Source organism: Apium graveolens, chromosome 3 (genome assembly GCF_009905375.1).
Source record: "Apium graveolens cultivar Ventura chromosome 3, ASM990537v1, whole genome shotgun sequence".
Taxonomy (NCBI): domain Eukaryota; kingdom Viridiplantae; phylum Streptophyta; class Magnoliopsida; order Apiales; family Apiaceae; genus Apium; species Apium graveolens.
The window spans coordinates 54,470,369-54,491,988 of record NC_133649.1 but is presented as its reverse complement, the minus strand read 5'-3'; positions in this window follow the sequence as shown (position 1 = coordinate 54,491,988).

Sequence of the window (21,620 nt, the reverse complement as noted above, 5' to 3'; positions counted from 1 at the left end):
CAGTCTGCTCCATTTACATTTTACAGACATTAAGTGTTACAAGTATGAATTACAGATTAAGGTTACAATACAACTAATCTTAGGGTTGTCAGTATGACTTAGTCTTGTTATAATACAGGCATGTCTTGCACAACAATCTCCTCCAATTTGTGAGAAGATTGCTTATCACAAATTCATGTATGTTAACAAGACTAACCCCAAGTTAAAGAATGAAAATAAAATAATACAAAAGCTGATACAACATTTGTACAATGAATATTTGACAGTTTACAATAATTAAGTAAAGACTGAGCTGTCTAATTCTTTCTTAATCATGTTCTTAATTTGCACAAGTATTTCCAATTCTTCTAGGATGGGGGTGTCAGTTAGAGCCTCTATTAGTTTCAGCAAATCTGGCTTAGGATATCTAGCTAACATCCCTATCCTATAACTTGATAAAGAGCCAGCTTTTATATTCAGAAATCTTCCATCCTTTGATATTCTGCTCTTGCCTGCTGCCTTCAACTCTTCTGATATACTCAGATCATAGATGTTGATGATATTATTAGCTCCAGTAATTGTAATAACCCCAATTTTTGGAAAAATTTTGAAACCCTTATGAATAGTGTTTTTGCTGAATGAGAAAACTTTTCATGCCACACTATGTAGGGGTTCTATTATGGATATTCTGAGATTTTATTAGTACTCTATATGGTATATGAGTGTATGTAAAGATCGTCAGAATCCAATTTCCGAACACTTTGGTTTTTCCCGGAAATTCACTAGATACGGAAATAATTGATTATAAGGTAGCAGGATAAAAAGGATTTAAATTAAAGGATTACAATAGAGGATCATAAAAAGGAATATAATGTATTGAGAAAGGTTAAGGGAACCTAAGTAATAAGATCCCGGGTATGATCCTTCAAACGATAAACGAAAACGAAAGTTAAGCGAACCGTATAGCAGATCAGCGGTCATTAGGCAAACAATTAGGAAGTTAATCAAAGGGATTAGAGAGAGTGATGTCACCCAACCAATGAGAAGAGGACAAGGAGGGAAAGATGACATCACCACATGACATGGGCATGACATGGGAAGGAAGGAGATGTGGTGGCTTTTTAACCACACAAAATCAAGGGCAACTAGGTAATTTACTAAAACAAACACAAAATCAAACCAACCAAGCCAAGCAAATCATTTTTCATCAAAATCAAAAAAAAAGAAACCAAGGCCTTGTTCTTCATGCTCTCGGTTTTTTACTATTGCAAAGGGAGAGAAATTCAAAATCAAAGATCCAAGCCTCCTAAATTGGTAAGATAATTCCCTAATCATCTTTATGCTTAGTTAGGGCTATATCATGAGTTTGAGCCATCAATTCCTTCTCAATCTTCTTCATTTAATCAATGAAGAAGACAATGAATAGTGTTTTCAAGTTTTTAACTTGAAATTTTTCTTGATTTCCTTGAAGATCCAAACATTCCTAAGACTTCTCAAAGTTTCTTAAGGCTTCCTAGCTCCTTCCACCACTTCAAGGAAGGTATATCATCTCCAAACCCTATATTCCTATGTATTATAAGATGATTTTGATTAGTAGGGTGATATTGTAGCTTAATGTTTGTGATTTAGAGTTTGGGATTGAAATGGTATGGAAATGGAATGGTAAATCTTGTTGTTTTGGTTAAAAGAATGTAGTATAGTTAAATTCAAGCTTAGGCATAAGTATGAATGTTAAAATTGAATTGGTTGGGGCTGATATGATGTGATAAGGATGGATGTTGGTTGTATGTTTGATTTGAGGTTGAATTGGGTTGGTTTTGAATGGTTTTAAATTGGGAAATCGCGTAAACATAGCCGTCGTAACATCCGATTTTCTTTAGACTGTTTTTGTGCATAACATTAGGACCCGAGAATCCTCTGCTAGATTATGACCATTGCCATTTTTAGATAGTTCGTGTTACGAGCTTCGTTTTGATATGTAGTTCGTTCGATTCCGATGCACGGTTTAGGAGAAACGACCGTTTCAAGTAACGGCGTTTCGCGAACGAAACTTTTCCCCTCGCCTTACTTTAAAACATAGGTTAAAGACCAAAAAGGGTTAATTAATGTATGAAACATTTATGGTAAGTGTGTTAGACAGTTAGTAAGACACTCGCGAAGGAATCGCCTTAAAACTCGTAAAGGTTAAATTATTAAAAATGGTGGAGCCGAGGGTACTCGAGTGACTTAAGCGAATCAGTAAGCGCAGAATAAGCGTTAGAGTCTAAGTTAGTTAAAGTATAGATTTACAAGTGACTTTGGTTTAATTCCAACTTACTTGTTGTTTATAGGTTACCAAACTCGTCCCGAGCCTTTTATCACCCCAAGTCGCTCAGGCAAGTTTTCTACCCGTTATAACTGTTGTTGTGATGTATTTGTGTATATGCATGATCTTGCGTTAAATGCATATTTGTTATAGCAAATTCTTGCGATATATTGTAGCATGTTATATGGTATATATGCATGCCTGTTTCGTATTCTTGCTATATATATCTGTTGATTCAGTTGATAATACCTATGCTAGAGGATAGCGGTAACTTGCATATACCCTTAGTATAGGGACCCAAAAGGTGGAAATATTTTCTAAACCGGGAGTCGAGGATCCCGAGTAGATTTTGTATATATGTATATAAATATATATATATATATATACTTATATATATATATGGTTATAGTTTTCAAAACTATTAATCGAATAAGGTTTATTCGATAACTTTATTTTATTTAATGAATATTATTATGAATATTCATTCGAGGGCTTATGACTTCTTTATTTTATTAAATGAATATTATTTGAATATTCATTCGAGGGCTTATGACTCTTTATATTATTTATTGAATATTATTTCGAATATTATTCGAGGGCTTATGACTCTTTTATATTATTATTGGATATTACTTGGATATTCATTTGAGGATGTATGACTCCTTTATTTTATGAATGTTATTTATAATATTCATTCGAGGTATTATGACTCCGCTTATTACTGCAATATATTCTTTATTTTATTAAAGAATAAGGTGTCAATAATCAAACTTATTTTCGATTATTCAAATAAAGATAGTACTTTCGTATAAGTATATCTTTGGTTATTTAATACTCGTTTCAAGTATAAGTTTTCCAACTTCTACCTCAATTATTCTTATGGAAATATTATTTAAATAATAATATTCAGACATTTTCTAAATATACTGGGGACTGATTTACTTCATTAAATCAATTTTACTCCAAACACTCTTTAAAGTGTTTTCGAGTCTTCAAAATGATTTTTAAAAGTTAGAGCGGATCCCAAAACTCATTTTTATATTTAAGATCTTCCTTTTTAAGGGGATTTAAATACTCGCTCAAAACCTGAGGGATCCGGCTCTGTGGTGTATTTTATATTCGCAACAAGGTTGCAGTTTTGGTAAATGAATTGATTACTTACCCAACGTTCGGGAAGTAAGTCCATCTATTGAGTCGGCATAAGCAACATGGGCTCAGTGGGCGTCCATGATAGTGTAAGTGGCTCAGTGGGAGTCCATCAAATGCATAAGTGGCTGAGTGGCAGTCCAGCATAAGGTCATATTGAGACCAGGGTGATGACTAGTGGGGAATTCGTCCATGTACTAGTAGAAAAGGTTACTTATTGGTATCTTTGCCTGATCAACAAGATATCAGGTTTATGCCAAAATTCTTTCCTTTCCAAATTTATTGGATATTGTAATTTTGTTCATACTTTACATGACAGAGGTTTTCAGGAAACGTATGTATATATATAGGTGTATATATATATCAGTACTTAATGAAGTATATCATAAATTCATTTCCTTCAAAATATTTCAAAGATTGAATCTATTCAAGTCTTATCTTGTAGTCTCATCAGTGTGATGAACTTTTGAAATTAATTATAACTTGAACGGTGGTAGTTCAAGTAGTATTTGGAAAAAGATATAAGTATATTGAAGTATCTTGTAACTTCATCTTTTAAACTTATATCTAGCAAATGATTATCTTATGTATGACAAAGATTTTCAGAAAAACGTTGAGACAAGGTTAGATATATTAGATCACCTTGCAACGATATTTTTATACAGTTATAAACTGGAACTTTGTGTATATTATGCATGGAAGAGGACTTCCAAGATTTTGAAAGGTATATATGTATATATACTAAATATTTTGTGACTTCATCGCATTACAATATCAAACTTGGTTCATTTCTTTTGACCAAGACTTTCATGAGTACTATGAGAAGGCTCATATACTATTAATCATTATACATATTATTTTGGTGGGCTTGCTGCTCACCCTTGCTTTCTTCTTTCATCACACAACAACAGATAGAAAAGATGAAGAAGACCAAGCTCCCGATTCACAAGCGATTAGGAGACGTTCCGCAGTTTTCTAGAAGCGTTGATGCTGCCGTAGCTGAGGTAGGAGCTACCAATAGGCTAAGCTTTCAACTTTTGATGTACCAGATTTATGTATATTTATGAATTGTAATCATGGCAAAGAAAATGTAAATTTATTCAGAAACCTTTTAAGGTGTATTGGCAGATAATTGTGGAATAAAATGACTTGTGATTATTTTTGGATATTCATCTCTGAGACTATAACTTGTGGTGTGTGTGTGTTTATTGTGGGGTCACAGTACAGAGTAGTTGAGTAATTATTAAGATTGGGTGTTATTAAGGGAAATGGAACTCGTGACAACCCGAATCCCCGACCCCGGATTTGGGGGTGTTACAGAAGTGGTATCAGAGCCAAGCGTTATAAACCTCAGAGATGATGTGACGTTAAGATAATAACTAAGATAATAAGAACTCTTGCCAAGTTCATAGTCGGGCTACCTAACGTAGTACCGACAGTTAAAACCCTTACGGGAACCCTTATAAATATCGTGATAGTAACATAGTTCATTCTCGTATTGGGCAGCGGGGCACCGAACCTTGAGGTTCAGGAGCATCAGCATGAGGATGTTTTATTACAAGTCGGAGATCAAATTGTGAATCCGATGGAGTACCCTAATGAGGGACCGGATGAGGTTCAGATAGAGAATGTTGCGGTTGAGGATGTTATTCCGGAAAGGATTGTGGCTGAGGAGGATCTCATGGAGGATCCTGATGAGAATGAAGAGAGGACCGCTGAGGAATTGATGACCGTAGTCAGGGCGACTACCAGAGCAATAATGGCCGCGAGGGTGGCACTAGAGGATGAAGAGTTACCAAGGGCACAAAGGTTAATGAGGGCAGAAGGAGTGGGGCCTTCCACGACACCAATTATACCAGCATCAGACCCTCTTCCAGAGGTTTCTGTAGACATCCATGAGGTTCCACCAATTCCTGTTCCCTCCCCTGTACAGAGCCCAGCACATACTGAGGAAATACCACCTTTATCTCCTGCACCATTGTCACCTGATACCGTGCTTGGTTATCCGTTTGGATCTCCTGGGACTGCACCACCTGCACCCCATGGACTGCTAGATGCTACCACTCAGGCTTCTCTTATCACTGATTATCATATGACTTTGGGTGGCCTGTCCGAGGCCCGTAATGTTAGGAGTGATCTGTTGGATAGACTTACTGCACCAAGGATTGAGGGCGGGGTACTTCCGGCGGGATTAGCTCATAGCATGGAAAGGATTGAGGCTACCACCCGTGTTACAGCTAGAGGCCATCTTGAGGGTCAGATTGATCCAGCTCTACTTGCAACTATCCTAGACCTTATCACCGCTTTAATGGAGCAGGTTAGGGATGTCGTGCATGCTCGCATTTCTTGATCCATGGTAGTGTGCAGAGCCAGAGCAATCAGACAAGAATTTCATGCAGCACGGCTTTTGGAGGATTAGCCTAAGTTATGAATGATTAGTTTTAATGACGAGATGACTATCTATGGTAGTACTTTTGGGATAGGAGCGATAAGTTCAAATGATGTAATCCTCTTTAATATGTTCATTTGTTGTACCCTCGAACAAATGGTTACGTATATATTCGTTGATTTCGGTTCAGATCAATTTGTTTGTGATAAATCACATTGTTAATTGCTCTATTAACACTTAAGAGAGTGTCATGAAGTTTATCGAACTTGAGAATTCATAATTTGCAATCGTACACGGACTAAACGAGGGGAAGACTTAAGCAAAGTAAGTAAGACAAATATCCGAAGATTCTCAAAATTTTCCAAGTAATATGCCCCCACAAGGAATAAGATTAGGGGCAAACCTTGAATGTGATAATCAGGGATGTCGCAATTCAGATATAAAGAACCCGGAATATAATAAAGTGGAAAACAAGGATTTTCACGTATAAGATAACCCTGATTGTGGGAGAAGGATGAAACATTTCATACTAAGGAAACAGAAAGTCGAGTAAGGAAAGGAGACCCGAGACGGTACTCCTATACGGCAATTCATGGACCTGTCTAAAAAGAACTTAGACTATTATCCCCAACCACCACCTTGAGGAAACAATGCGGTAGGAAATTCTTTCATGACCTTTAAGTCGCTAAGCTCTCAGAGTTCCAAGGAACAGGTTGACCCAGTCGAGGCAAGAGCCTGGCTAAAAGGGAATAGAGGAATCATTTGAGATTCTAAATGATTGACGAACCACAAAAGATTGTTTTTGTCACTTACCATCCTAAGAGAGAGACCACCCGCTGGTGAAAGACCAAGGAAGGCACGGAGCAAGAAATTATAATAAACTGATTTAAGTTCAGTCAATTGTTTTCAGGAAAGTACTTCCCAAGGTTATGGAGAGAGTGCAAAAGCTTTAGAGCCAGAACAAAGGTGGACGAGTATGATGTATTATGAAACTAAATTGTAAAAGTTATCAAGATTCGTTCTGAGGACACGAATCCAGAATGACGGGACGTTTGAAATCAATGCTTATGTTGTGTTGGTTCATGAAATACTGATAAGAGAAAGGAAAATAAAAAGAAACTGAAGTGGAAAGGAATATAAAGGCAATAGAGTTTGAGGAATGATAAGGAAGTTGGGTATGAGGAAACCCTCAAAACTCATAGCAATAGAAATAGAAAAGTAAGTAATCGTCAGGATGAGGATGATTCACCATGAGTTAAAGTTGATGGTTGAAGGTATAAGAGATACATATAGTTTATCCCCTGTAAGTTGGGAGGATTCGAGGAAACCTTGAGATAATTCGAAGGATAAATAATGAGACGCGGATAGACTAAGGAGACAAGGAAGTAAGAAAGTAGGAAAATTGGATGAAGGAAGTGACCTTCAAGAATGTGAAGTGTAAGACCGGTGGCTTGATACCCAGAAAGGAAGACGTCAGGTATGAAAGATATCTCAACATTGAGGTGACTGTTGAGATAAACAACAAAAGTAAATAAGGAATTATTAAGAAGAAGTTCACGTTGAACACGACCAATATCTTCCAGAACATCCTTGTTATCGTTACCAAATTAGGCAAGACAAGCGGATAACCGTTGTTATCTTTTTGAGGCCATATTGATTGACCCCATTTTGAATACAGATGTTATTGTGAAATTAGGCATATACTATCGAGGTGGGAATGATTGAATAAGATACCCTTATCAGGGATATATGACTTGATTTATCCATGGAAGGATGCATGTACCTTTTAAAGGTGGAATTAAGGATAGAACATCGGTAACTTAAAATGAATCCTCGGGGAATGCATAAAGGTTGGAATTTCACCCTTAATAGGGATAGTGTGAGTTTTGACAGGATGAATTGGAAAGGATTAAGGTAATAACAACCTTTAAGAATCAGTGGAGAAATTTTTCAGAAGTATATAGACAATGATTCTGGTATTAATAAATGGTATCTTGATATGCCCTGTATCTAGGGAATACAGGAGGAACGATTCGAGGATAACCTTAGAGGTTTTTACAAGGAGAAAGGTAATATTCAAAATTCTCAAGAATAAAAATGTTGATAAAGGAAATATGACGTAATTATAATGATGCCAAGTGGGGCACGTGTTAAACCACGAGAAGGTATGGATCGAACCAGTAATGGTTGAAATTGTTCAGGGCAATTAGTACTTAAGATAAAAGATGTTCTAAGTATGATTGAGAGTCAGTCGTGACAGTGATAAACCTCTAAAGACTGAGGCAATAACTTATGGAAAAATGGTGATTTTTTTTACTTATCAGATTTTAAGGAAAACATCTTCACATAAGCTGTGATTGAAATGAGGTAGAAAATTATTGGAGGTGGTTAAAATGACATTGACTGTAAGGAAATTTTAATATCAGGAAAGGCCAAAGAGGTGGCCGACACTTTAAAGGTAAGAGGATAATTATAGGCGCTTGTGCCAAAAGAATACAGTGATGATGGTTAAAGCTGTGAAGATTGTATTATGGTTTGGAAGATTGACATTCCTTCTGATGACTGTGCAATACCCAACCGTAATAGTAGTTGGTAAAGGTTTAATTCATGTAATCGCCATGAACGGGCTATCTATCTTAGAAGGTCCTATCTTGAGATAATCCAGGACCATGTTTCAAAAAGGACTAGACGAACCTTTGAGTTAAGTCTTCTATTGAAGGCATATGATTAAGAATGGTATTAACCTGCTATTGTTGCCTTGATTGAAACTCTTCTGCAATTTTATCTGCTTCATGTCATGTATGTATGTCAGGATCAGGAGTGTTCTTCATGAATCATGAATGGTGATTATGTTACCTCCTTAGAAGGATTTGATACGAGATGTATGGACTCTGTATGGTTAGCTATTAAGACTTCAGGGAAAATGAATGACTACAGTGGGTCAGTGGTGGACCATAGTAAGGTAGCAATGATTCTGTGAGTGGTGAGCTGATTACAACCGTGAGAGTTGTATTTGAATGGTTGTTGAGATTGAGTACCACTAATCGGGTCGTGGTAGTGTATAAGTTATCATTGATAGACTAATTAAGTAGAGTATCTACCTAGTGAATATTTATTCTTTCTTATTGATAGAGAGTCGTATTATTATACGAGGAAGGTTGCGGTGCAAGTATAGAATTCAAGTAACGATGATGTCTAGAATGAGATCCCAGGTTCGATTTTCGATATCGAATGAGTTTCAAAGGTGATTGTGTATAAGCTCGAGGAAGAGCATGGGTCCATAGAATGATGGACGGAATAGCAAAAATATTTAAGCATGTGAAATGCGAGGCGATAATACTTGATGTTGATATATATACGTATATGATTTGTTCTCCTATGACAAACCTCTATAATTCAGAGGTAGGTTCCAAGCCAGATATTTTGTGGCAGTATATTTTTTTTTCATATATACAATTCTCTTCAGTTCGTTCTTTTCTCTCCTTTTCATTTCATATAAGCTGAGAAGAACAACCCTTCCAGAAGGGGAGGTATTGCCGAATGACTATCTATCTGTGTGATAGAAGCCGAGTAGGATACCGGCTATTGTTTAATTGCTTGTCAAGTACTAAAGGCTGGCCACCTTCTGTACTAACTATGCGATATAACAAGTGTTCATGATCATAGTGATCTCTCAATGAATTCTTTTACTTCTATATGATGGATCAAGCTTTCAAAAATAGAAACAGCTGAAAAAGGAGTAGTAAAGTTATGGTGGTATTCGGAATGGAAACACATTCGTGATACTAAGGTTGACGTGGTTATTAAAAGGTTATAGAACGCTAACGAGCAGAAGTATAACCAGTATAATATTAGGAACGGAAGGCAGTAGCGATTACGAACTGGAAAAGAATGGGTATTGAAAAGCAAAAGCTCTAATGTTAAAAGCTATAATGAGAGTCTGTGCAATAGACTTGAAAGAAATTGGAATGATCACTTAACACAGATTGAGTTTTCTTACGATAATAGATCATATGTCATTATCGAGATGTCGCCTTATGAGATCCTTGAGGGAAGATAATGTCGATCTCCCTTATGTTAGGATGAAGTTGTAGAGCGCAAGATGCTCGGACCAGCAGTGGTCCAAAGGACCAAGGATATGATAGATCTAATCAGAGGACGGCTGGTAGTAGCCCAAGATGGACATGATAAGTATGTTGATTTGACACGAAAGGACAAAGAGTATGAAATAGGGGACCGAGTAATGTTATAGGTATCCCTTGGAAATGATTGATGAGGTTCGGAAAGAAAGGAAAGCTAAGTCTACAAATTGTTGGACCCTTGAATATATTAAGACGTTTGGGAAGTTAGCATATGAACTAGCCCTACCCCCGAACATGTAGCAAGTCATAACGTGTTTCACGTATCAATGTTAAGGAAGTGTAATTCGGATGCCAGATAAATAGGGGCATATGAGCGCATAGGCATGCGACCAGACATAACCTATAGGGAGTAACCAGAAAAGCTTATAGATCGAAAAGGAACAAGTGCTTAGGAGAAGGGTTATCAAACTAGCCAGAGTTTGATGGAAGAACCACAATGTGGGAAAATTTACTCGAGAGTTAGAAAGTGCAATGTTAAGAAAGTATCCCTATTCTTTTTCTATCTGATTCCGGGACGGAATCCTTTTAAGGAGGGGAGACTGTAATAACCCCAATTTTTGGAAAAGTTTTGAAACCCTTATGAATAGTGTTTTTGCTGAATGAGAAAACTTTTCATGCCACACTATGTAGGGGTTCTATTATGGATATTCTGAGATTTTATTAGTACTCTATATGGTATATGAGTGTATGTAAAGATCGTCAGAATCCAATTTCCGAACACTTTGGTTTTTCCCGGAAATCCACTAGATACGGAAAGAATTGAGTATAAGGTAGCAGGATAAAAAGGATTTAAATTAAAGGATTATAATAGAGTATCATAAAAAGGAATATAATGTATTGAGAAAGGTTAAGGGAACCTAATTAATAAGATCCCGGGTATGATCCTTCAAACGATAAACGAAAACGAAAGTTAAGCGAACCGTATAGCAGATCAGCGGTCATTAGGCAAACAATTAGGAAGTTAATCAAAGGGATTAGAGAGAGTGATGTCACCCAACCAATGATAAGAGGACAAGGAGGGAAAGATGACATCACCACATGACATGGGCATGACATGGGAAGGAAGGAGATGTGGTGGCTTTTTAACCACACAAAATCAAGGGCAACTAGGTAATTTACTAAAACAAACACAAAATCAAACCAACCAAGCCACGCAAATCATTTTTCATCAAAATCAAAAAAAAAAAGAAACCAAGGCATTGTTCTTCATGCTCTCGGCTTTTTACTATTGTAAAGGGAGAGAAATTCAAAATCAAAGATCCAAGCCTCCTAAATTGGTAAGATAATTCCCTAATCATCTTTATGCTTAGTTAGGGCTATATCATGAGTTTGAGCCATCAATTCCTTCTCAATCTTCTTCATTTAATCAATGAAGAAGACAATGAATAGTGTTTTCAAGTTTTTAACTTGAAATTTTTCTTGATTTCCTTGAAGATCCAAGCATTCCTAAGACTTCTCAAAGCTTCTTAAGGCTTCCTAGCTCCTCCCACCACTTCAAGGAAGGTATATCATCTCCAAACCCTAGATTCCTATGTATTATAAGATGATTTTGATTAGTAGGGTGATATTGTAGCTTAATGTTTGTGATTTAGAGTTTGGGATTGAAATGGTATGGAAATGGAATGGTAAATCTTGTTGTTTTGATTAAAAGAATGTAGTATAGTTAAATTCAAGCTTAGGCATAAGTATGAATGTTAAAATTGAATTGGTTGGGGATGATATGATGTGATAAGGATGGATGTTGGTTGTATGTTTGATTTGAGATTGAATTGGGTTGGTTTTGAATGGTTGTAAATTGGGAAATCACGTAAACATAGCCGTCGTAACGTCCGATTTTCTTTAGACTGTTTTTGTGCATAACATTAGGACTCTAGAACCCCCTGCTAGATTATGACCATTGCCATGTTTAGATAGTTCGTGTTACGAGCTTCGTTTTGATATGTAGTTCGTTCGATTCCGATGCACGGTTTAGGAGAAACGACCGTTTCAAGTAACGGCGTTTCGCGAACGAAACTTTTCCCCTCGCCTTACTTTGAAACATAGGTTAAAGACCAAAAAGGGTTAATTAATGTATGAAACATTTATGGTAAGTGTGTTAGGCAGTTAGTAAGACACTCGTGAAGGAATCGCCTTAAAACTCGTAAAGGTTAAATTATTAAAAATGGTGGAGCCGAGGGTACTCGAGTGACTTAAGCGAATCAGTAAGCGCAGAATAAGCGTTAGAGTCTAAGTTAGTTAAAGTATAGATTTACAAGTGACTTTGGTTTAATTCCAACTTACTTGTTGTTTATAGGTTACCAAACTCGTCCCGAGCCTTTTATCACCCCAAATCGCTCAGGCAAGTTTTCTACCCGTTATAACTGTTGTTGTGATGTATTTGTGTATATGCATGATCTTGCGTTAAATGCATATTTGTTATAGCAAATTCTTGCGATATATTGTAGCATGTTATATGGTATATATGCATGCCTGTTTCGTATTCTTGCTATATATATCTGTTGATTCAGTTGATAATACCTATGCTAGAGGATAGCGGTAACTTGCATATACCCTTAGTATAGGGACCCAAAAGGTGGAAATATTTTCTAAACCGGGAGTCGAGGATCCCGAGTAGATTTTGTATATATGTATATAAATTTATATATATATATACTTATATATATATATGGTTATAGTTTTCAGAACTATTAATCGAATAAGGTTTATTCGATAACTTTATTTTATTTAATGAATATTATTATGAATATTCATTCGAGGGCTTATGACTTTTTTATTTTATTAAATGAATATTATTTGAATATTCATTCGAGGGCTTATGACTCTTTATATTATTTATTGAATATTATTTCGGATATTATTCGAGGGCTTAGGACTCTTTTATATTATTATTGGATATTACTTGGATATTCATTTGAGGATGTATGACTCCTTTATTTTATGAATGTTATTTATAATATTCATTCGAGGTATTATGACTCCGCTTATTACTGCAATATATTCTTTATTTTATTAAAGAATAAGGTGTCAATAATCAAACTTATTTTCGATTATTCAAATAAAGATAGTACTTTCGTATAAGTATAACTTTGGTTATTTAATACTCGTTTCAAGTATAAGTTTTCCAACTTCTACCTCAATTATTCTTATGGGAATATTATTTAAATAATAATATTCAGACATTTTCTAAATATATTGGGGACTGATTTACTTCATTAAATCAGCTTTACTCCAAACACTCTTTAAAGTGTTTTCGAGTCTTCAAAATGATTTTTAAAAGTTAGAGCGGATCCCAAAACTCATTTTTATATTTAAGATCTTCCTTTTTAAGGGGATTTAAATACTCGCTCAAAACCTGAGGGATCCGGCTCTATGGTGTATTTTATATTCGCAACAAGGTTGCAGTTTTGGTAAATGAATTGATTACTTACCCAACGTTTGGGAAGTAAGTCCATCTATTGACTCGGCATAAGCAACATGGGCTCAGTGGGCGTCCATGATAGTGTAAGTGGCTCAGTGGGAGTCCAACAAATGCATAAGTGGCTGAGTGACAGTCCAGCATAAGGTCCTATTGAGACCAGGGTGATGACCAGTGGGGAATTCGTCCATCTACTAGTAGAAAAGGTTACTTATTGGTATCTTTGCCTGATCAGCAAGATATCAGGTTTATGCCAAAATTCTTTCCTTTCCAAATTTATTGGATATTGTAATTCTGTTCATACTTTACATGACAGAGGTTTTCAGGAAACGTATGTATATATATAGGTGTATATATATATCAGGACTTAATGAAGTATATCATAACTTCATTTCCTTCAAAATATTTCAAAGATTGAATCTATTCAAGTCTTATCTTGTAGTCTCATCAGTGTGATGAACTTTTGAAATTAATTATAACTTGAACGGTGGTAGTTCAAGTAGTATTTGGAAAAAGATATAAGTATATTGGAGTATCTTGTAACTTCATCTTTTAAACTTATATCTAGCAAATGATTATCTTATGTATGACAAAGATTTTCAGAAAAACGTTGAGACAAGGTTAGATATATTAGATCACCTTGCAACGATATTTTTATACAGTTATAAACTGGAACTTTGTGTATATTATGCATGGAAGAGGACTTCCAAGATTTTGAAAGGTATATATGTATATATACTAAATATTTTGCGACTTCATCGCATTACAATATCAAACTTGGTTCATTTCTTTTGACCAAGACTTTCATGAGTACTATGAGAAGGCTCATATACTATTACTCATTATACATATTATTTTGGTGGGCTTGCTGCTCACCCTTGCTTTCTTCTTTCATCACACAACAACAGATAGAAAAGATGAACAAGACCAAGCTCCCGATTCGCAAGCGATTAGGAGACGTTCCGCAGTTTTCTAGAAGCGTTGATGCCGCCGTAACTGAGGTAGGAGCTACCAATAGGCTAGGCTTTCAACTTTTGATGTACCACATTTATGTATATTTATGAATTGTAATAATGGCAAAGAAAATGTAAATTTATTCAGAAAACCTTTTAAGGTGTATTGGCAGATAATTGTGGAATAAAATGACTTGTGATTATTTTTGGATATTCATCTCTGAGACTATAACTTGTGGTATGCGTGTTTATTGTGGGGTCACAGTACAGAGTAGTTGAGTAATTATTAAGATTTGGTGTTATTAAGGGAAATGGAACTCGTGACAACCCGGATCCCCGACCCCGAATTTGGGGGTGTTACAGTAATCTTTGACATTCTTCTGAGGCATAATTCTTTGACATCATCTATTATATATTACAATCTCCCCCAACTTGTTCATTATGAAATTATGCACAAGTTCTGATTGATGATGTCAAAACTTTAACTAAATGCAGAAACCAGAACAAGTCTTCCCATCAGGTCTTCTTTTGTTGAGTTGCATTTAGATTTATTCAACATCCATTAGCTGTTTTGGCATTTAGATATATTCTCCCCCTTTTTCACATTATCTCGAGGAAGAAAGATCCGACTAAATGCACATTGTTCAAGCTGCTGTCACTGTCCATTTGGAACACTGTCTGCAGCTCCAAGCTTCATTGAGATTCATGGTGATGAGTTTTAAAAAAAATTCACTTAGATTTGCATAAAAAGTCTGTTAGTGATAAAAGTCCTAAGCTCTCTTGTTCTTTCGAATAAGTAGTCTCACCAATTCTCACTACACCGATCTCATGACTTTTGAGAGTCAGAGTTCCCTCACAAGGATTATTAAATTCATAAATTCATCTACCTCTCCTTTTGCCAGGAAGGATCCTGCCTCTCTTATTCTTTGTTTTTCACTCAATCTTTTCTCTTATCGTCACATGAAAGGCTCAAATTTTGTTTGACCTACAGAAATAAGAGGTGGCTGAGAAGAGGTAATTTATGATCATATGATTAGAGGAAGACCATATAGGGCTAATCATGCTAATTTCACCAGAAAAATGAGTGCATAAGCATCTATGACTGGGGTCATAGTTTGACTCACAGATTGCTATGTGGTTGTGACAGTGTGTTGTCCTCCACTTGTAGTGAGAACCTCCATTGGAATTGGAGAGGATTTGACTGGGTTACTGTTAGGAATATATGTGCATTAGTTTGATGATATGTTTAACAAAACACTTAAGTAGAAATTTAGTGTCTGTAGCCTCAACGGATAAGACCACTTTGGCTATCCGTTGATGGTGTAGCTTTACTTAGAAATAAGTCTAGTATTGTAGCATATTTCAGTCTCTGTATTTAAAATGTAATTCTTAGAAGTTGAGAGAAACTATGAGTCATGTTGACTACTAGATGATATGCAGATAGGAAGGCCAATTGTAAATATTTCATGCCTTGTAATTTTGTATAAATGAAGTGGTATCAACGGATGACTTAAAGACCTTCAACGGATGAGAAGCTAAGCTTCAACGGATGTCTCTAAAGCTTCAACGGATAACATCCTTCAACGGATGAGAGCATCAACGGATGAAAGCTTCAACGGATAACATCCTTCAACAGATGAAGTCATCAACGGATGAAAGCTTCAACGGATGTTCTGCTAATTAGCCGTTGATAAGTGGTAGTTGTACCTACAAACAGAGGCACATGGGTTGACAGAGAAAAGTGAGATGTGGTAGCCGAATTTCAGGATCAACAGAAAAAGCAGCCGTTCTTCTTTAGTACAAAGATGCAATAGTCAACAAAGTACTTGAGTGAACAGGAAAAGAAGCAAGTGAAGAACTTATTTTACTATTGTAATTTTATATTGTTTTTCACTTGTACACTTGGTAATATATAAACCAAGAAGAAGCTAGTAATTAGAGAGAGATTTTCCAGAGCTGTTAAGAAATATCTTGAGAGAAAATTCATCTAGTTTGTACTAGGATGCAGCTGTGATCAACATTGTTGAACACAGATTTTCTAATATACCATCTCTGGTGGAACAACAAATCCACCAGAAAAGTTTTTAAAGTTTGTTGTGTTCTTTACATTTTGTGTTTGAATATATATCTGTCTGCATTAGCTCAAAGCAATTCATACACTTGTTCATCTAGAACACACTGCTTTAGTAAACTTCTCAAAACCTGAAAAAGTTTTGAGATTTACATTCAACCCCCCTTCTGTAAATCTCATTGTTAGTCCTCTAGGAATAACAATTGGTATCAGAGCAAGCTCTTGACACACAAAGAGTTTAAAGATCTTGGAATCTAACAAAGATGAGTAAGAAGGATATTGGAGTAAAGATCCCAGTTCTTGACAAAGACAGTTATCACCACTGGAAGGTGAAAATGCACCTTCATCTACTCTCCCAAGATGAAGGTTATGTAAACTGCATTGAGAATGGTCCTCACATTCCCCACAAAGTAGTCACAGTTGCTACGGCCACAATTGCTGTTGGTCAATCCATTCCAAAACCTAGAGCAGAATGGACAATGGAAGACACAGAAGAAGTCCACAAGGATAAGAAGGCTATGAACATTTTGTTTAATGGTCTTGACAAGGATATGTTTGATAATGTGATAAATTGCTCAACTGCCAAAGAGGTTTGGGACACAGTTCAGCTGCTGTGTGAAGGTACAGAACAAGTAAAAGAGAACAAAATGCAGCTTCTCATTCAGCAGTATGAGTACTTTCATTTTGAAGAGAATGAATCTTTAAATGACACATTCAATAGATTCCAAAAGCTGTTGAATGGACTGAAGCTGTATGGTAGAGTGTACCAGGTGAAGGATTCAAATCTTAAATTTTTGAGATCCTTACCAAAGGAATGGAAACCCATGACTGTTTCCTTAAGAAACTCTCAGGATTATAAGGACTTTACTCTTGAAAGATTATATGGAATCTTGAAGACTTATGAACTAGAGTTGGAACAGGATGAGGTATTGGAGAGGGGGAGAAAGAAAGGAGGTTCAGTTGCATTGGTAGCTGAAAATGAGAAAGAATGCAGAAAAGAAACTGTGAGATCTACATCAAGCTCCAAAGATGGTGTAAGAAATCCAGAATCAGACAAGGGTAAAGGGCAAGTTGCTGAAAATGAAGACAACTCCAGTCAAGATGACTCTGATGGTATTGATGAGCATCTTGCATTTCTGTCCAGGAGATTTGCAAAGATGAAGTTCAGGAAAAACACTAGAGCCACTAAACCCTATAAGAACATGGTGGACAAATCCAAGTTCAAGTGTTTTAATTGTGGTATGAGTGGACACTTTGCAAGTGAGTGCAGAAAGCCAACCTCTGAAAAGAAGAAATTTGAACAAGTAGATTACAAAAAGAAATATTTTGATCTACTCAAACAGAAGGAAAGGGCTTTCATTACTCAAGAAAAGGACTGGGCAGCTGATGGAGATGAAGAGGATGAAGATGTGGATTATGTCAACCTTGCTCTCATGGCTGATTCTGAAGAAAACAAAGTTAGTTCATCAAGCAATCAGGTAATCACTACTGATTTAACACAGCTTACTAAAGAAGAGTGCAATGATGCTTTCAATGACATGTCTACTGAATTGTATCATTTGCGTGTGTCTCTTAAATCTCTTGCTAAAGAAAATAGTAGGATCAAAGAGAACAATCTGTTTTTAAGCAATAGAAATACTGTGTTAGAAAATAAGTTGATTGACCTAGAGAAAACCAAATTGCATTGTATATCTGTTGAGAATGAACTAGCTGAATCTGTTAAGAAAGTAGAAATACTTTCCAATCAATTAGAGAAAGAGCAAGAGGTGATTAAAGCCTGGAAAACATCTAGGGATGTAAGTGCTCAAATTGCCAAAGTCCAAGGAATTGAATCATTCTGTGAAACTGCCTGGGATAAAAATAAAAAGAAACTGGAATTAATTGATGGACTGTCAACGGATGTGGAATCAACGGATGATGAAAGTTATCCGTTGAAGGAAGAAAAGGAACATCCGTTGAAGGTTCCTCAATTAAAACAGGCAGATGTTTCTAAAAGAGAAAATCTAAAGAAACTCAACAAAAAGTTTGGTTCAACTTCAAAGAACTTTGTCAAAGAAGAAGCAAGCACATCCAAAGATGTCAGAAAGGTGAATGTAGGGCACATGACCTTAGAACAGTTAAACAATAGGCTCAAGATGGTTGAGGATAAAAAGGAATCCAAAAGGAAATCCAACAGAAATGGGAAGGTAGGAGTTAACAAACATAACAATTACACACCTGATAAGTATGCTCCTAGAAAAAGCTGTGTGCATTGTAGTAGTGTTAATCATCTATCTGCTAATTGTAAATCTATTAAGAAATCTCCCATAACTGTACCCTCTTCCATGCCTAACATGTCTGTATCACCTCTACATGCTATGCCTGTTATGTCTCAACAAAATCCTTATGCACATTTTGCAAACATGCCATATTTTAACAATCCTTATCTTGCTGCATTCAGTATGCCTCAAATGCCATACAATATGCCAATGTGGAATAACATGTATGCACAATCCATGCCTAATAATTCTATAAATGTGCTGGATAATGTTGTGACTAACCCTACACCTCAACCAACCACATCTAAGACCAAGGTTGACTCAAACTCACCTAAGTCTAAAGATGCAGGAGGAATGAAGTCTAGGAGAAAGGCTAACAAGAATGGACCCAAGGAATCTTGGGTACCAAAATCAAATTGATTGATTTTGTGGTGTGCAGGAAAATAGAAGAAATCTATGGTACATGGACAGTGGTTGTTCAAGACACATGACTGGAGATTTCTCCCTGCTCACAGAGTTTAAAGAGAGAGCTGGCCCCAGCATAACCATTGGAGATGACAGCAAAGGGTTTACTATGGGATATGGCTTGATTTCAACAAGGAATGTCATCATTGAAGAAGTTGCATTAGTTGATGGTCTCAAGCACAACTTACTGAGTATCAGTCAACTATGTGATAGAGGGAATACAGTTTCCTTCAATTCTGAAGCCTGTGTTGTCACTAGTAAGAAAGACAACAAAGTGGTTCTAACTGGAGTTAGAAAAGGAAATGTGTACTTAGCTGACTTCAACTCTACAGATGCAGAATCTATTACTTGTCTCTTCAGCAAAGCAAGTTCAGTTGAGAGTTGGCTATGGCACAAGAAGCTATCCCATTTGAATTTCAAGACAATGAATGATCTAGTCAAAAAGGACTTAGTAAGAGGAATTCCTCTTGTTGAATTCTCAAGGGATGGTCTGTGTGATGCTTGTCAGAAAGGCAAACAAAGGAAAGCATCATTTCAGAAGAAGCTTGAAACAACAATTGATGAACCATTACAGCTGCTACATATGGATTTGTTTGGACCAGTCAATGTATTGTCAATAGCAAGAAAAAGATATTGCTTAGTGATTGTAGATGATTTCTCAAAGTTCTCATGGGTCTGTTTTCTTGGATCAAAGGATGAAGCAAGTGAAATCATTATCAATCACATCAGGCAAGTCAATAATCATCCTGACTTGAAGGTAAGAAACATCAGGAGTGACAATGGAACTGAGTTCAAGAATTTGACATTAAGGCTGTTCTGTGAAGAAAATGGAATCATGCATGAGTTCTCAGCTCCAAGAACACCTCAGCAAAATGGGGTAGTTGAAAGAAAGAACAGATCTTTAATTGAGGCTGCCAGAACAATGCTTGAAGAATCAAAGTTACCAACATATTTTTGGGCTGAAGCTGTTAATTGTGCCTGTTTCACTCAAAATATTTCTTTGATCAATCAAGCTAAAGGCATGACTCCTTATCAGTTGTTCAAGAAAAGAAAACCAACTCTAAACTTTCTTCATGTCTTTGGATGTAAATGTTTTATACTGAGGAATCAATCTGACCATAAAGGGAAGTTTGATGCAAAGGCTGATGAAGGAATATTTGTTGGTTATTCAGCTGGAAAATCTTATAGGGTCTACAATCTAAGAACCAACATTGTTATGGAATCTGTGCATGTTGTGTTTGATGATAAAAAGATTGATGGACTAACAGATGAGGAACATTATGAGAGACTCAAATTTGACAATATTGAAATATATTGTGATGATAGTGAAGAAGAGATTGATGGAGACGACACTTCAAAAGGAATACAAAATTTGCTCCTGGATAATGCACAAAATTCAGCATCCGTTGAAAGACATTGTGCATCATCCGTTGAAGTACTTAATGAAGCATCCGTTGATCATAGCTCATCAACTGATAATCAATTTACATCATTAATTGATGGAACTCCAAGTTCCCTGCAAAGGACCAACAACTCAGGGGGAGTTTCAACTAATCAAAACTCTATCTCACATCATGACAATACTGAGATCACCTCATCTAGAGCTCATCTTCCACCTCAAAGGAAATGGACCAAGAATCATCCCTTTGAACTGATCATTGGTGATGCATCATCTAAAGTGCAAACAAGAAGAGCTACTCAAGATGAATGTCTGTATAGTAGTTTTCTATCTCAGGAGGAACCTAAGAAAGTGGAAGAAGCCTTATTGGATCCAGATTGGATATTAGCTATGCAGGAAGAGCTAAACCAATTTGAGAGAAACCAAGTTTGGAAGCTGGTACCCAAACCAAAGAACAAGAGTCCTATTGATACAAAATGGGTATTCAGAAATAAGATGGATGAAAATGGCATTATCATAAGGAATAAAGCCAGATTGGTTGCTAAAGGCTATTCTCAGCAAGAGGGAATAGATTTTGATGAGACATATGCTCCTGTTGCAAGACTTGAAGCTATCAGAATCTTTCTAGCCTATGCAGCCCATGCCAATTTCAAAGTCTATCAAATGGATGTCAAGAGTGCATTTCTAAATGGGAAATTAGAGGAAGAAGTCTATGTAAGTCAACCTCCAGGATTTGAAGATCCAAATTTTCCAGACTATGTGTATTATCTGTTGAAAGCACTCTATGGACTGAAGCAAGCACCTAGAGCCTGGTATGAAACATTATTAAAATTTCTTTTGGAGAATCACTTCACTAGAGGTACTGTTGATAAAACTCTCTTCTTTAGAAATGTTAATGGCTCTAGTATACTTGTTCAAATTTATGTAGATGACATAATATTTGGTTCTAAAGATAATAAACTTTGTAAAAAGTTTGCTAAGCTAATGCAAAGTAATTATGAAATGAGCCTAATGGGAGAACTAACCTATTTTCTTGGTTTACAAATTAAACAAGTTAGTAATGGAATTTTCATTAGTCAAACTAATATTATTCATGAT